The following is an 11,436-nucleotide window of genomic DNA, read 5'->3' on the forward strand; positions in this document are numbered from 1 at the left end:
ACGGTTTTGATTTTTGATCAAAAATAATTTGGGGTTTATTTAACAAATTTCTTTATTTTTCTTAGGCTTCTTTATAAGAGAGCTTTTTTTCCGGAAAGAAAATGGAGCAGCAGAAGCAAAGAAGGACAGTTCCGGCAATAGGGTTGGCCAATACTCTGAGGTTTGCCTGGAAGGACATGGAGAAGGAGCCGTGGGGGAGAGACACTTTTGGGAGGAACATCCTGATGGGATACCTGCATTTGCAGGTGAAAGATGTGCTCTGCCTGCAAGGAAATCCCATGGAGAAGGCATTTGATGTGACCTTCCACACAGAAGATAGACATGATGGTGTATTTAAGAAAGTGAAGGAAGAGAAAGGAGAAGGTCCCCTGTGCCATTACGCGGTGACCAGCCTGGCGAGGAACAACTTCAGGGTGGTCACCGTAAACATGTACAATCCGCACGTAAAGGATGAGGAGGTGAGGGCCTTTCTGGGGAGATACGCAGACAACGTCTCCTCAGCGAGGTACCTCAGGGACTCCCTGGGTTTCTGGAACGGGAGGAGAGGGTTCCAGATATTACTCAGGGAGGACCCGAAGGGATTGGATGGCTACCTCCATCCCCCGGCAATGTTCTCCCTGGGGGCTGACAGGGGAACATTATACTATGCCCGTCAGCCTCCGTTTTGCAGGCGTTGTATGGCCTATGGTCATATCCTGGCCTCGTGCAACACCAAGAAGTGTCGATTTTGTGGGTCGGGAGAGCACGAGGCCAAGGATTGTGACGAGCCCAAGGCTTGCCACGGGTGTGGCTCGTCAGCACACCTGTGGCGTGATTGCCCGGCTCGTCACAGGTCATACGCGTCTGCAGCTGGAGGGGGAGCGGGGGATGGGGGGAGGAGTGAACGGAGGGGTGCGGATGACATGGATGGCACAGGGGAGAAGATGGCGCGTGAAGAGGATGGAAGGAAGAAGGATACGAAAGGAGAGAGGAGAGAAGAAGAGAAGGCGAATGAGGTGGAGGGTGTGGAAGGACGTGACGGAGAAACGAAGGTGGCGGGGACAGTGGAGAGAGAAAAGGAGAAGGACGGAAAGATCAAGAAAAAGAAGGCAAAAGAGAAGATGGGAGTAGACAGGGAAGACGGAAGAAAGGAGTGGGGGAGTGATTTGGTGGATCAAATGAGGGAGATGGTGGAGGGACTGGCGGGGATGGCGGACAATATCACCCCTTTGACCCCTTTGCCGCCATCTCCGAAGAGGAGAGGGAAGAAGAGAGTGGACTTGGAGGACAGAAGGGGGGGAGGGGGTGAGGGGGGGGAGGGGGAGGCCAAACGAGGGATGGGGGAGGGAAGAGTCAGTCTGGCCTCTTTGTTTTCAGTTTCTCCTCACAGTTTGGTGGAGGGGTTATCACAGGGTGAGGATCGGGGTTGTCTGTCTGGGGGGGGATCTCAACTCCTGTTTGGGGAGGAGGGATCCCCAACACTCAGTCCCGAGGCCTATAGGGAGGGAGGGTTGGAGGGTGATGTTGGTGGTGATGGTGGTGATGGTGAGGAACCCAGGATGCAGGACACTCGGCCTAACACACTGCCTGCATCCTGGGTTGGAGGAATGGAGGAGGACGGGGGGACATCAGGTGAGGTGGAGATGTCCCCGCCGGGGGAGATGGACCAGGGGAGCATCGGGTGAGTCTCCTGTTTTTCTTTGTTTTGGGTTTATTTGTTGAGGGTTTATTTTTTGTTGTTAATTATTAAATGGTTTTGTTTATTAAATTGTTTAGTTTAAATGTAAGGGGATTGAGGGATTTTATTAAGAGGAGGGTGGTATTTAGTTTTTTGGAAGGGGTGGGTTTTGACGTTTGTTTTTTGCAGGAGGTTCACCTGAGGGATGGAGGGGATGTTATTAGATTTAAGAGGGAGTGGGATAAGGGAGAGTCGATTTGGGGTATAGGAGGGGTGCACTCGACAGGAGTAGGGATTTTGTTTGGGAATAGGGAGGTGAAGGTAGAGGGCACTTTTGTTGTAATGCAGGGGAGGGTTCTGGGAGTAGATATCACTTTTAGGGATAGTAGGTATAGGTTAGTGGTAGTGTATGGGCCACAGGTGGCGGCAGACAGGAGGGAGATGGTGGACTGTCTGGCGCCCCTGTGTGTTACAAATAGGCACTTGGTGATAGGAGGGGATTTTAACATAGATTTAGGGTTGGGAGGGGATAGCAGTGCAGGCGCTATCACCGGGCTAATGGCTTGCCATCGATTGACTGGGAGAGATTCGCAGCCCTAAAGGCGCAGCTCAGGGAGCTGCAGGAGCAGAAGGCTCGAGCTTTCCTGGAGCGTGCGCATAGTGGCTTTCTAGAACATAATGAGACTTGTTCCGCTATGTTCTTTAAGTCGGTTAGGGCCAGGCAGAGTAGGAGGGTAATGCATGGCGTTAGGGAAGAAAATGGTAGTATAGTAAGTAAACCAGAGGAAATGGTCAGGGTGACAACTGATCATTTCCGAGGTTTATTTAAGGAAAGGGAAATAGATGTAGAGCAGGGGAACGTGTTTTTAGAACACTTGTCCCGGCGGTTGCCGGAGGACATTAGAGACGTGATGGAGGCCCAGATCTCACTAGAAGAGGTTGAGAGCGCTCTTAGGAGGATGGGTAAAGGGAAGGTGCCTGGGATGGATGGGCTGCCGGCTGAGTTTTACCTCAAGTTTTGGGGTATACTTGGACCGGTGGTCCTCGAAGTCTTGAAGGCCATCCTTGAGACGGGGGTCCCGGGGGGATCAATGGCTGTTGGTGTGCTGTCACTTCTTTATAAGAAGGGGGAAGCAACTGACCTTGGCAACTGGCGGCCGTTGACCATGCTGTGCGTAGATTACAAGATTCTTGCAAAGGTTTTAGCAGACCGGTTGCGCACAGCCCTTCCCTACGTCGTCCATGAGGATCAGACGTGCGGGGTAGAGGGCCGCTCTATAAGATGGAACCTACAGTTGATTAGGGACTCCATCGCCTGGGTTGAAGATAGAGGGCTGCCTTTAATGGTAGCAGCGCTAGATCAGGCGAAAGCCTTTGATCGCGTGAATAGATCCTTTCTATTCAGGGTATTAGGTAGATTAGGATTTGGGGAGAAGTTTATAGGATGGATCCGTACATTATATGTCGGAGCGGGGTGTCGAGTTAGTGTAAATAGTCACTTAGGTGACGTTTTTGACCTCTCGTCTGGGGTCAGGCAGGGATGCCCACTCTCGGCCCTCCTCTTCGTACTGTACATGGAGCCTCTGGGGGCTGCCATTAGGGCAGACACAGGGGTGGAGGGCTTGTTGATCCCTGGGAGCGGTGGGCTGCGTGTTAAGATGACGCAGTACGCCGACGACACTTCCTTGCTGTTGTGCAAGGACTCGTGCCTGACAAGGTCTCTTGCCATCATTGGGGATTTCACCCAAGCGTCGGGGGCGGTTCTGAATCATGCAAAGTCTTCCGTTAAGTTTTTCGGAAGATGGCGCGGTAGAACGGATGTGCCCGGGGGGTTATCTCTCTGTGAGGGGGCCCTGAGGATTCTCGGGGTCCATTTTGAGACCTCTGGCTCAGCGACGCTGAACTGGAACATGGGTATTGCAGTGGTACAGAAGAAGTTGGCAATGTGGAAGGCTAGGTCTTTGTCCTTTATAGGTAAGGTCCTGGTCCTAAAGGTGGATGTATTGCCATCTCTTTTGTACTTGGCGTACATCTACCCATTGCCGGCTTGTCTGAGGAGGCCTCTAGTGAGGCTTGTGTTTCAGTTCATGTGGGGTGGCAGGTACGAGTGGGTCGCCAGGGCGCGCATGCTCTGTCCCATCGGAGAGGGAGGTAGGGGGGTACCACATCTCCCCCTCAAGCTAGACGCCATTTTTGTTTCTTTCCTGTTGACGGAGCTTGCTCGTCCGGTTATACACCCGTCCGGTTACCTCCTGCGGGTGTTCTTCTCGTATCAGGCGAGAAGCGTAATGGTGTGGTCTAACGCGGGTCCTCGGGCGGAACAGCTGCCGTGGCACTTTGGCCATGCGGCCAAGTGGCTGCGTGCGCACCCCGAGGTTGAAGTTGCCCGAGTAGGTTTAGATCACAGGCACCTGTACGAGGAGGTCAGGCAGGCAGGGAGTCCTGCGCCTGTAGCGGGCATCTCGTCAGTGGTCTGGGAGGGAGTGCAGGCGCGGGGCCTGGACAACAGGCTCAAGGACCTGAATTGGTTGAGCCTCCATAAGTGCTTGCCGGTACGTTCCATCATGTACCGGCATAGTTTGTCGCGATCCTCCACCTGTCCAAGATCTGCTTGTGGCAGGGAGGAGACTGTGCGCCATGCCTTCTGGGACTGTGCCTTTGCCGGACTAGTCTGGGCTAGGGCACGGGTGTTGCTAGGTATGGTTAGGAGCGATTTTTTGCTGACTTGGGCTAGGTTAGAGCGAGGCGTAGGGAGAGCGAGGGGAACGGATAGGGACAGGTTTCTGCTCTGGCTTCTCATGAGTCTCTTTAAAAGGGGGCTGTGGGAAGCCAGGCAGAATTTAGTTAAGACAGGGAGAGATTGGGGGGTGGAAGGGATAGTGAGGAGGGTGGAAGGTGATGTGAGGGGGAGGATGAAGAGGGAGGAGATAAGGTGGGGGCAGCATGCGGCACGGGAGAGGTGGAAGGGGGGATTAGGGCTGGGAGTGTTAGAGTGAGGTTTGTAAGGGGATAGATTAGGGAAGGGAAGATAGGGAAGGGTTAGGTATTGGTTAGGTATGACGGGGAGGGACGATGCTCCCCTGAGGTTTGTTTTTGTTTGGGTGTTTGGTGATTTGGTAAATAGAATGAATGAGAATTATTATTTTGTAAAGTATGAATGGTATTGAGTGTAAATAAATTATTTTTTGTAAAAAAAAAAAATCTGTTCTTATCAGTTTAATATCTGATACGTCCCCCATCGGGGGACTACATATTAAATGGATTTTTCGAACAGGGAGTCGGAAATGGGGCTTGCTCCGTCCGCTCCACGCATCGACCCGGTATTGCAGTACCTCCGGGAACGGTGCAACACTTTTCTTCCGTTGTCAAGGAAAAATGCAAATTCACAAAGCTCTGTAAACAGCTGGCTAGCTAGCTAGCTGGCTAGCTAGCAGAAGAAGAGAAGGAAAGAAACATTCAAACTGAAAGAAAGGCGAAGCGCTCTTCAATGGGGTCCCCCGTTTCCCGCCATTTTACTTAAAAAAAAAAAAAAAAAAAAGAATTGGGGCCAGGATTGTGTGTGTGTGTGTCTCTCTCTCTCTCTCTCTCTCTCTCTCTCTCTCTCTCTCTCTCTCTCTCTCTCTCTCTCTCTCTCTCTCTCTCTCTCTGTCTCTCTGTGCCTCTGTGTCTGTGACCTTCTTTTTATCCACAGACAGCCCTCGAAAACTTGGAAGAGTGGGTTCCGGGAGCACCCGCGGGAACCCTGCCTAGAGTGCACAGAGTGTGTCTCGGGCCCCGACCTCTTGACTTCCATATGACTCTGGTTTCTCTTCATTACGCACAAGCCTTTCGCCTTTTACTAAAGACTTCCGTGGAGAGGAACACTTACGAGTTCAACGTATTTTTGGAGCGGCTTTGCTTCTTGCAGAGCCCGGTATCTTGTTTCAAGGGAAATTGACAGAGATGGGCCAGGATAGTGACTTAAAGACGCATTAGCGACTTTTTCCAAAAAACACCTGCCTGTTTGTTGCCAGGGAAACGGTGGTTGGTTGGTTGGTTGGTTGGTTGAGTGGGGGTTGGAGGGAGAGAGGAGCTGGCTTTTGCCAACCCACCCGCTGAGGTCTGTCGAGACCCCCGGGGGTCCGGCGGTTTCAGGGTTCCATTTGTGGGTTATCGCTTCTCGGCCTTTTGGCTCAGTACAAGCTTGACACCGAGGTGTCCTAGAGCCCCTGAGCCAAGAGGTCGAAGGAAGGCCGGAGGGAGGAAGTAAATTTTTTCTGAAGGAAGTGGTGGTTGATTTAACCAATTTCTTTCTTTACTTTGGCTTCTTTAAAAGAGAGCTTTTTTTGTTGGAAAATGGAGCAGCAGCAGAAGCAGACGAGGGCGATACCATCAATCGGACTGGCAAATACCATTAGGTTTTCCTGGAGAAACAAGGAGAAGGAGCCGTGGGGAAGAGATACCTTCGGAAGGAATATGCTGATTGGCTATCTGAAATTGGAGGTAAAAGATGTGCTCTGTCTTCAAGGAAATCCTATGGAGAAGGGTTTCGATGTTACGTTTCATTTGGAGGAGAAACATGATGATGTGATGAAGAAGGTGAGAGCGGAGAAAGAAGAAGGACCCCTGTGCCATTACGCGGTGACCAGCCTGTCAAGGAACAATTTCAGGGTGGTCACCGTAACAATGTACAATCCGCATGTCAAGGATGAGGAGGTGAGGGCCTTTCTGGGGAGATATGTGGACAACGTATCCTCAGTAAGGCTCCTCAGGGACTCCCTGGGATTCTGGAACGGAAGGAGAGGGTTCCAGGTGCTTCTCAGGGAGGACCCGAATGGTGTTGGTGGCTACCTCCATCCCCCGGCAATGTTCTCCCTGGGGGCTGACAGGGGAACATTATACTATGCCCGTCAGCCTCCGTTTTGCAGGCGCTGTATGGCCTATGGTCATATCCTGGCCTCGTGCAACACCAAGAAGTGTCGATTTTGTGGGTCGGGAGAGCACGAGGCCAAGGATTGTGACGAGCCCAAGGCTTGCCACGGGTGTGGCTCGTCAGCACACCTGTGGCGTGATTGCCCGGCTCGTCACAGGTCATACGCGTCTGCAGCTGGGGGGGGAGCGGGGGATGGGGGGAGGAAAGAAAGGACGCGTGCGGATTGTACGAATGGCACAGGGGAAAAGACGGCAAGGGAAGAGGATGGGAAGAAGGAAGAGGCGAGAAGAAAGAGGAGTGAAGATGGAAAGAAGGAAAAAGAAGGAGAAAAGAAAAAGAAGGCGGAAGAACGGGAAGGAGCGGAGAAGAGGGAGAGTGGGACAGTGGTGCGAGAAGGAGTGGAAGAGGGAACGGTGACAGTGACTGGGACGGAGGGAGGGGTGGAGGTGGGAGGGGGGGGGTGGGAGGGGGAGATGGGGGGAAGGAGTGGGGGGACAGCCTGCCAGGCTTCCTGGAGGAAGAGACAAGGGAATTGGTGGAGGAGTTAGCGGGGAGGGGACGTTGTGTTTCCCCGCTACCTCCTTCACCAAAGAAGAAGGGGAAGAAGAGGGGGAAGTTGGCAGGAAGTGAGAGGGAGGGGGGTGGGGAGGGGGAGGGGGGGGCTAAGAGAACGGCGGGGGGGGGGACGTGGGGGTGCATTGGCCTCCCTGTTTGCCTCAGCCCCTTACATTCTGGTGGAGGATGACTCCAGTGAGGGGTCTGTGGGCTGTGTGTTAGAGGGATCCCAACTCCTGTTTGGGGAGATGGGGTCCCCTACGCTCAGCCCCGAGGCATACAGGGAGGGGGGGGTGGAGGATGGTGGTGGGGAACCCAGGATGCAGGGCACTCGGCCTAACACACTGCCTGCATCCTGGGTTGGAGAGATGGAGGATAACGGGGGGGCGTCAGGAGAGGAGAGGACGTCCCCGCCGGTGGAGATGGACCAGGGGAGCATCGGGTGAGTCTCCTGTTTTTTTTGTTTGGTTTGGGGTTATTTGTTTGTTTTGTTTGTAAATAATTAAATGAATATTTCTGTTAAATTGTTTAGTTTAAATGTAAGGGGGTTGAGGGATGTTGTTAAAAGGAGGGCGGTGTTTAATTTTTTAGAGGGTGTGGGGTTTGATTTTTGTTTTTTACAGGGGGTTTCACCTGAGGGATGGTGGGGATGTGGCTAGATTTAGGAAGGAGTGGGATAAGGGGGAATCTTTTTGGGGCATAGGAGGGGTGCACTCAACAGGAGTAGGAATATTGTGTGGTAATAGAGAAGTTAAGGTAGAGAGCACTTTTGTAATAGTGCAGGGTAGAGTATTGGGGATAGATGTAGTGTATAGAGAAGCTAGGTATAGATTAATTGGGGTATATGGGCCACAGGTGGCGGCAGACAGAAGGGAGATGGTGGACTGTCTGGCGCCCCTGTGTGTCACAAATAGGCACTTGGTGATAGGAGGGGACTTTAATATAGATTTAGGGGTAGGTGGTGATAGTAGTGCAGGCGCAATCACCGGGCTAATGGCTTGCCATGGTCTGGTTGATGGTGGCCTGCATACTACTCCGGCAATGGTCGGTCCTACATGGCGCAACTCCAGGGGGGTTGCGCGGAGGCTCGACTACATTTTTATATCCAGGTCTTTGGGTCAGTTGTCTGGGCGCCTGTTGCCTGTGTTCTTCACGGATCACGACGGGGTGTTCCTGCAGGTGGGGTCGCCAGTCTGCCTCTTCGGTAGGGGGTACTGGAAGTTAGATCGGGGTATACTGGAGGAGCGGGCTTTCGTTGACGCATTTTTTTGTTTCTTTCGGAGGCTTGACGGCCTCCGGTCCATGTGCGAGGGGGTGTTAGAGTGGTGGGATTTAGTGAAGGTGAGGATTAGGGCTTTTATAATAGGATATTGTAAAAGGAAAAAAAGGGAGGAAAGGAGGGAGGTGGATCGTATCCAAAGGTTAATTGAACTCGAGTACGAGGCGGGCAACCTCGGCGGGTCGATTGACTGGGAGAGATTCGCAGCCCTAAAGGCGCAGCTCAGGGAGCTGCAGGAGCAGAAGGCTCGAGCTTTCCTGGAGCGTGCGCATAGTGGCTTTCTAGAACATAATGAGACTTGTTCCGCTATGTTCTTTAAGTCGGTTAGGGCCAGGCAGAGTAGGAGGGTAATGCATGGCGTTAGGGAAGAAAATGGTAGTATAGTAAGTAAACCAGAGGAAATGGTCAGGGTGACAACTGATCATTTCCGAGTTTTATTTAAGGAAAGGGAAATAGATGTAGAGCAGGGAAACGTGTTTTTAGAACACTTGTCCCGGCGGTTGCCGGAGGACATTAGAGACGTGATGGAGGCCCAGATCTCACTAGAAGAGGTTGAGAGCGCTCTTAGGAGGATGGGTAAAGGGAAGGTGCCTGGGATGGATGGGCTGCCGGCGGAGTTTTACCTCAGGTTTTGGGGTATACTTGGACCGGTGGTCCTCGAAGTCTTGAAGGCCATCCTTGAGACGGGGGTCCCGGGGGGATCAATGGCTGTTGGTGTGCTGTCACTTCTTTATAAGAAGGGGGAAGCAACTGACCTTGGCAACTGGCGGCCGTTGACCATGCTGTGCGTAGATTACAAGATTCTTGCAAAGGTTTTAGCAGACCGGTTGCGCACAGCCCTTCCCTACGTCGTCCATGAGGATCAGACGTGCGGGGTAGAGGGCCGCTCTATAAGATGGAACCTACAGTTGATTAGGGACTCCATCGCCTGGGTTGAAGATAGAGGGCTGCCTTTAATGGTAGCAGCGCTAGATCAGGCGAAAGCCTTTGATCGCGTGAATAGATCCTTTCTATTCAGGGTATTAGGTAGATTAGGATTTGGGGAGAAGTTTATAGGATGGATCCGTACATTATATGTCGGAGCGGGGTGTCGAGTTAGTGTAAATAGTCACTTAGGTGACGTTTTTGACCTCTCGTCTGGGGTCAGGCAGGGATGCCCACTCTCGGCCCTCCTCTTCGTACTGTACATGGAGCCTCTGGGGGCTGCCATTAGGGCAGACACAGGGGTGGAGGGCTTGTTGATACCTGGGAGCGGTGGGCTGCGTGTTAAGATGACGCAGTACGCCGACGACACTTCCTTGCTGTTGTGCAAGGACTCGTGCCTGACAAGGTCTCTTGCCATCATTGGGGATTTCACCCAAGCGTCGGGGGCGGTTCTGAATCATGCAAAGTCTTCCGTTAAGTTTTTCGGAAGATGGCGCGGTAGGACGGATGTGCCCGGGGGGTTATCTCTCTGTGAGGGGGCCCTGAGGATTCTCGGGGTCCATTTTGAGACCTCTGGCTCAGCGACGCTGAACTGGAACATGGGTATTGCAGTGGTACAGAAGAAGTTGGCAATGTGGAAGGCTAGGTCTTTGTCCTTTATAGGTAAGGTCCTGGTCCTAAAGGTGGATGTATTGCCATCTCTTTTGTACTTGGCGTACATCTACCCATTGCCAGCTTGTCTGAGGAGGCCTCTAGTGAGGCTTGTGTTTCAGTTCATGTGGGGTGGCAGGTACGAGTGGGTCGCCAGGGCGCGCATGCTCTGTCCCATCGGGGAGGGAGGTAGGGGGGTACCACATCTCCCCCTCAAGCTGGACGCAATTTTTGTTTCTTTCTTGTTGACGGAGCTTGCTCAGCCAGTTATACACCCGTCCGGTTACCTCCTGCGGGTGTTCTTCTCGTATCAGGCGAGAAGCGTAATGGTGTGGTCTAACGCGGGTCCTCGGGCGGAACAGCTGCCGTGGCACTTTGGCCATGCGGCCAAGTGGCTGCGTGCGCACCCCGAGGTTGAAGTTGCCCGAGTAGGTTTAGATCACAGGCACCTGTACGAGGAGGTCAGGCAGGCAGGGAGTCCTGCGCCTGTGGCGGGCATCTCGTCAGTGGTCTGGGAGGGAGTGCAGGCGCGGGGCCTGGACAACAGGCTCAAGGACCTGAATTGGTTGAGCCTCCATAAGTGCTTGCCGGTACGTTCCATCATGTACCGGCATAGTTTGTCGCGATCCTCCACCTGTCCAAGATCTGCTTGTGGCAGGGAGGAGACTGTGCGCCATGCCTTCTGGGACTGTGCCTTTGCCGGACTAGTCTGGGCTAGGGCACGGGTGTTGCTAGGTATGGTTAGGAGCGATTTTTTGCTGACTTGGGCTAGGTTAGAGCGAGGCGTAGGGAGAGCGAGGGGAACGGATAGGGACAGGTTTCTGCTCTGGCTTCTCATGAGTCTCTTTAAAAGGGGACTGTGGGAAGCCAGGCAGAATTTAGTTAAGACAGGGAGAGATTGGGGGGTGGAAGGGATAGTGAGGAGGGTGGAAGGTGATGTGAGGGGGAGGATGAAGAGGGAGGAGATAAAGTGGGGGCAGCATGCGGCACGGGAGAGGTGGAAGGGGGGATTAGGGCTGGGAGTGTTAGAGTGAGGTTTGTAAGGGGATAGATTAGGGAAGGGAAGATAGGGAAGGGTTAGGTATTGGTTAGGTATGACGGGGAGGGACGATGCTCCCCTGAGGTTTGTTTTTGTTTGGGTGTTTGGTGATTTTGTAAATAGAATGAATGAGAATTATTATTTTGTAAAGTATGAATGGTATTGATGGTAAATAAATTATTTTTTGTAAAAAAAAAAAAAATCTGTTCTTATCAGTTTAATATCTGATACGTCCCCCATCGGGGGACTACATATTAAATGGATTTTTCGAACAGGGAGTCGGAAATGGGGCTTGCTCCGTCCGCTCCACGCATCGACCCGGTATTGCAGTACCTCCGGGAACGGTGCAACACTTTTCTTCCGTAGTCAAGGAAAAATGCAAATTCACAAAGCTCTGTAAACAGCTGGCTAGCTAGCTG

At 52.5% G+C, this 11,436-nt stretch overlaps 1 non-coding gene and 2 pseudogenes across 1 annotated transcript; all 3 read left to right on the plus strand.

Moving 5' to 3' along the window:
• Positions 1 to 4,834: 4,834 nt before the first annotated feature.
• Positions 4,835 to 5,011, plus strand: LOC139403362 (U2 spliceosomal RNA; annotated as a pseudogene).
• Positions 5,012 to 5,451: 440 nt separating this feature from the next.
• LOC139403395 (U5 spliceosomal RNA) lies at positions 5,452 to 5,568 on the plus strand. The gene has a single exon (XR_011633443.1). It is a non-coding gene; the product is annotated as a U5 spliceosomal RNA (small nuclear RNA).
• A 5,625-nt stretch (positions 5,569 to 11,193) lies between these two features.
• Positions 11,194 to 11,372, plus strand: LOC139403363 (U2 spliceosomal RNA; annotated as a pseudogene).
• Positions 11,373 to 11,436: the final 64 nt, after the last annotated feature.

This window comes from Oncorhynchus clarkii, unplaced genomic scaffold (assembly GCF_045791955.1).
Source record: "Oncorhynchus clarkii lewisi isolate Uvic-CL-2024 unplaced genomic scaffold, UVic_Ocla_1.0 unplaced_contig_2029_pilon_pilon, whole genome shotgun sequence".
NCBI classification, from domain to species: Eukaryota; Metazoa; Chordata; class Actinopteri; order Salmoniformes; family Salmonidae; genus Oncorhynchus; species Oncorhynchus clarkii.